The following is a 6,000-nucleotide window of genomic DNA, read 5'->3' on the forward strand; positions in this document are numbered from 1 at the left end:
TTCTTTCCCATTGGATGGTCTCAGCTCCTTTGTTGAAGATCAGTTTACCACAGATACATGGTTTGATTTTGTTCTACAGTCTTAGTTCTTTTCCATTAATATATATGTTTAATATGCCAGTGTCACAGTCTTGATTACCATGGTTTTTAGTTAGTTTTAAAATTGGAAAGTGTAATTACTCCTACTTTCTACTTTTTTCTACTTCTGTTTTGATGAGTTTTGCAATTCCATATGAACTTCAGAATCAGCTCATCAACTATAAAAAAGACAGCTGGGTTCTGATAGGGATTGCATTTAACCCATAGATTATTTGGGGAGAATTGTTATTTCAACAATATTTAGTCTTCTAAATAGTTTTTAGGATGCAAGTACTTTACTTCCTTTTTAAATATATTCCTAGGTATTTATTCCTTTGGTGCTACTATAAATGGAATTGTATTCTTAATTTCCTTTTAAGATTTTTAAATAGCCCATATATAGAAATTCAATCAATTGAATTTTGTATATAGATCTTGTATCCTGTTTTGCTGAAATCCTTTATTAGTTCTAATTTTTTATGTGAGTGGATTCCTTAGGATTTTCTGTATGCAGAATTATGTCATCTGCAAATATAGATAATTTTATGTCTTCTGTTTCTTTTCTTTAGGGATATCCTTAGGTTTTAAAAATTTTTTCATGAACTTTATTCAGATTTTATTATTTTCCTTGGGTTATTCTTGTGATTAATACATTTCTAATGAATATGTCCATTTTATCTACCTCAGTGATTTTCATACTTTAGTTATATTAAATTGCCTTGGGCCTGTGAAGAGTTAGAGAATACAAATTAAAAGTGTAGTTTTATCTGTGTCATCCTCCACCGTTTGTCACTCTTCACCAGTAGTACAGCAAGTTTCTTCTTATTTTCTTCCTTTTTTATAATCATAAGCAAAAACAGTTGCTGGATATAAAAACACATAAGTATTCTGAAGCTGATAGTATTCAAAACTTCGTAGTATTTATGCATGAAATAGAAAGTTTCTACCTTTCAGAATCACCTAGATCAGATAGTGCAGATGTTTTAGCTTCTATTAATTTTAGTACTTCACAAATCATGCTATCTTCTCCTAGTCTTACCAAGACTCCAATATCACCTGTTTGCATCTGCATAAAGCCTTAATTTTATTTACTTTTACCACCGCTCTTATCCTGGTTAGTCTCAATCATCACCATGAATGCGAGTCCTCCCCTAACTCCTTCTTATTCTGTACCTTCCATAGTCACATAATCAAACTGCTCTGTGCTGTTTCCACAATTCTCCCATGCTCTCACGACCTGCTTCCCAGCTCTTCCTATTGTCTTCTGCAAAAACTCTTGGACAAGGGCAATGCTATATGCACAACAAGTTATGTTTTATTTTATTTTCCTGGACACAAATAGAGAGGGTATTTTTGACTTTTTAATAGTTTCTCTGGAATCACGCTACAGGGTTCTGGCCAAAGGGATATAAACTGAAGTGACAGAAATCTCTCTGGAGGACATCTCACAAAATCAGCCGAGTGCCTTCTTGTCTTCTCTCCCCCTGACATGGGGACTCTGGAGGCCACGGAGGGAGTCTCTCATTCAATCTAAAACTTTTCATTACTGAAAAATAAATCTTTGTTGTGTTTATCCTCTGAAGCTTTGGGTTCACTTATCATGGCACAGTCTGTTCTATACTGACTAATATAAGTCTCCCTGTATTCTGTTGTAAATAAAGACTCACTCAACCTTCCTTTAGAAAGTTCCTTTTACTTTCTGACTTAACCAAAAATAAAGCTTCTTTCTTTCCTCAGAGTTTGTATTTGTTTCATTTTAAATTTCTGTATGTAGCAAAAAACTAGGTATGACATTACATATAGTTGTCAAGTTAATTGTTGATAATGCCTCTAACTTTTTAAATAATCCAGAAATGCAGATGTTTATGTAAAGTTTACCACTTTAAAAATATTGAAATTAACTTAATAAAAACAGTCAATCTATTTTTCAAAACCCACCCATAGAGGGCCAGGTTTGAGCTTCGATTCATTACTTCTAGTCTTCAAAACCTTCTCTCCTGAAGAAGTCCAAGCAGCTCTTATCCTAGTCCCTTTAAGTTATCTATTCTTATAATCATGCATGAATATTCATTGAAATATTTGGTAGAAAGAGTACATGCTTCCTGCAACCCAAGCCTGCTATAACCTCAGGTGAGCTTAAAGTCTTCGGTGATGAACGTGAATCTCCCGAGTCTTAAAGCCCTCATGCATGTGCTTTACCTTCATTTGATTTCAGGTTCACCATCCAGGATCATCCCTTAGATCCTGCCTTCACCCTTACCTGCCGACTTCTGGAAATTCAAATATGTGTATCTCACTCTGAATATAACATTTACTTCTAAGTCTGTCATTTCATTTTCTCACCAGACTTTCTCTTCGACCTCATTAAAATCACATTCATTTTTTCACTGTTTTCCCCTGGCTTTGCCTTCTTCCCTATTCAGCTTTGAATATGTAACACCCTTGGTTCTACTTTCTATTTATTAAGCATAGGTTTAGGAGTGCCTAGTCCCATCCCTTCCATGTCCTCAGCCTTATATTTTTCTAGAGCATGCACTATGCTGGCTATTCACAAAACTTACCACAAAGGAAACTCTGACCTAAGACAACATGTTCAAAGCCCTCAAAAGACCAGCCTCCTGTCTTTTTATCTGTTCTTGTGCACAATCACTCCTTTCACACACAGTCAAACTCCAGTCATTTCATAACACTAAAATACTAAAATAACAATTTTATGATTTGTGTTTCTATATCTTTCCATAAGCATCCTTCACTTCCTCTTCTAGCCTCTCATTAAGAGATAATGTTGGGACAATCATATGAGTTTTGGAGATGAGAGTCTGTGCCTGTTCGGACCTCATCACTCTCAGAATCTCAGTTGTATTATCTATGACAATGCAGAGACTTCTTGTTGCTGTAAGAATTAAATGAGATAATTTACACAAAGTGTCTTGCTATAAATTCTGTGATAGGATCTCAGAAAAAGACAACTTTGTATCATTCCATTCTTACCAGCATAGTTTAGTTATCCTCTATTCTGGGAGTCTCTCTAATTCAGCCTAACTGCACTGGTTTCTTCTTGTTTCCTGTTACTGTGTCTAGAACATAATTATTGTTAAGCTTAAAACAGTGATTTGGAATTTGCTCATGTAACCCTCCCCAGCTGACATTCACATACACTGTGAACTCCTGTGGATGGACAGAAATCTACATTATTAGCTCTGCATTTCAGGAATCTAGGTTGCCAAATACACTTTGAAATTAAGTGAAATTCGAGACAGAAAATTAATAAGGATATCCAGAACTTGAACTCAGATCCGGAACAAGTAAACTTAATAAATAATTATAGAGCTCTCCACTTTAAATACACAAAATAAACATTCTCCACTTGAAATACACAAAATATTGATCGGCCATTATTAATAACCATTTTTAGAATAAAGCAATATTCCTGTTCTCTCTCCCTCTTTTTCTTCCTCTTTCTTCCTCTCCTTCTCTCCTTTTTTCTTAAAAAAAAGACAGAGAGATAGAGAGACTGAGAGAGACTGAAATTAAGTGAAATTCATTGTGTCTGTACATAACCATCCACTTTGGTTTTGTCATTTCATGTTAAATTTTTTAGGTTCAATAATCAGTGTCAATGTTATACTTAATAAATTGAATTGCTTAGTAAGCAAGTTTACACAACACATACATTCACACAATTCATTCCTTTCACAGACTAAGGTCTTAGATCTTAGATCTTACTTGCAATTGTGGGAGCAAACAAAACCCTGTTTAGCCACATTCTCCCAATTCTAGCATTGTATTTCCAGGGCTAGAAGTCATAGGTTCCCTCAAACACATTTAGTTCTATGTCATCATTAACATCTGAGGCTATGTTGAGGAGCTCTTCCCTGTTCCTCGACCCTGGCTCAGATATCCTGAGTGGTGGTGGGGCTACCTGCTAAAAGAGCTAGCTACATGCCATACTATCTAATTTGATTTGGGAGCAGAGAAGAAGGGAATCATCTGATGTTTTTCCAGAAGAGAAGGAACATGTGGACCAAGAATCATGGCCTAGGAAATGAGCTATGGATCTCTAGCATAGAGGACAAAGAGATGAGTGGTTAGCATACAGTAAGGGCGAAGATAAAGGACTTGAAGGAGGTGTAAGCAACCCATTCTAGGTAACTAACTTTCTGATTCATTCTTTCCAATCTTAACTAAATATAAGGAAAACTTATGAAATGAAAGGTGGGCAGAAAGAGTGGAAAGCTGAGTGATGAATCAATTTTGTTAAGCCATAGAAAAGGAATATTTCTACAGTGAGACAGGATAGCATAACACTGTGGCTCTGAATAAGAGGAAAGGAGAAATGGATGAACGTACCGATAGAAATCTTACAGAAATGATATCAACTATTTCCAGGCATAACAACATTATGGAACAAGTTCATTCTATCTATTGTAACTTCCTATGACACTCTTTCCTCAGATCCTGCTTTCCTGTTTAGTGAACTGATTTAAGTTTTATCCAAAGTAGATTATGTGTTGAAGTGGGAAAAGTTCCCTTAGCCCCCTTTACAACTGTGCGATGGGGGTGTGGCTCCCTTCTTCAGTGCCTTGCTGCCCACACCTCTAGGGGGAGTGTCAGGGGCAGGTTGTAGGGCTCCGACATCATGGCAGCCTCTAAGGATGAATGTTTACAGCTGAAGCCCCAGTGGGCATTGCAGTGTGCTCTTTCAGTTTAGCTGTTCGCTGGCAGCTTGTGTTAGCTCAATTAGACCCTCTACCTTATAGCAAGGACAGAGGGATTTCTTCTGTGTCTCGGGGTTCTTGCCTTGGTGTGCCAGAAGAATCAGATCACATGCGGGCTTGGAGAATGAGTGCAAAGTTTTATTGAATGGTAGAAGTAGCTCTCAACAGATGGATGGGGAACCAGAAGGGCAGCGGCGAGGTTGTTTTCCCATGGTGTCCTTCCGCTCAGAGGCGTGGCTCTCCTCTGACCGCCCCAGCCAAATTCCACGTCGTTCCCCTGGTCGATGTGGCCTGCTGGCAGACCCGGGTAGCCGTCAGTGTGCTCTTCAGCCAAACTGGTCCTCTTGATGTCCAGCCGCTTGTGTGTTCCTCCGCTGATGGGTTTGTCTTCATGTCTAGCAGCTGGTGTCTGTGCCTGCTAGGGTCTCGGGGTTTTTAAAGGCACAGGATGGGGGCGTAGTGGGCCAGGGTGGTCTTGGAAAATGCAACATTTGGGCCTGAAGGCAGGAGGGCCTGTTCTCACCTAGTTCCATGGTCACAGGTCCAGGGAAGAAGCCCACACCAGGGACCCGCACTCCTCCTCCTCCCAGCATTTCCCTGCCCCCCTCCCATATCAGTACTATGCAAAAAATTCAATTGCAAAACTTATAGTGAAAAGGTAAGGTTAGCTAGTTCACGTTTCCTCCCAGTGAAGAATGCACTCTGCTTGGTCGCTGATGTCTATTTAGCTACCTTCTGTAGAGCAGAAATCTTAGACTACCAGCCTAGTTTGTACCACAGTTATCATATTCACACACACACTACTTCATGTTTTGGAATAAAACTGAGCCCTGACAAAATTTGTTTAATTATACAAAAATAAAGTTGTTGCTTTTTTTTTTGAGGGTTTTTCTCTGTCTTGAGGGCTGGAATGCAGATACAATCCTAGCTCACTGCAGCCTCAACCTCCTGGGCTCAATCAATCATCCCACCTCAGCCTTCCAGTAGCTGAAACTGCAGGCATGTGACAGCATGCCCAGCTAAGTTTTATAGTTTTGTAGAGACAACGTTTCACCATATTGCCCAGGCTGCTCTTAAACTCCTGGTCTCAAGTGATCCTCCTTCCTTGGCCTCCCAAAGTGCTTGGATTACAGGTGTGAGCCACTGCACCTAGTCTAGTTCCATTTTTAAAACAGTTTATTTGTTGACATATCTGTTTGCTGAAG

The sequence above is a fragment of the Callithrix jacchus genome, chromosome 10, assembly GCF_049354715.1.
Source record: "Callithrix jacchus isolate 240 chromosome 10, calJac240_pri, whole genome shotgun sequence".
NCBI classification, from domain to species: Eukaryota; Metazoa; Chordata; class Mammalia; order Primates; family Cebidae; genus Callithrix; species Callithrix jacchus.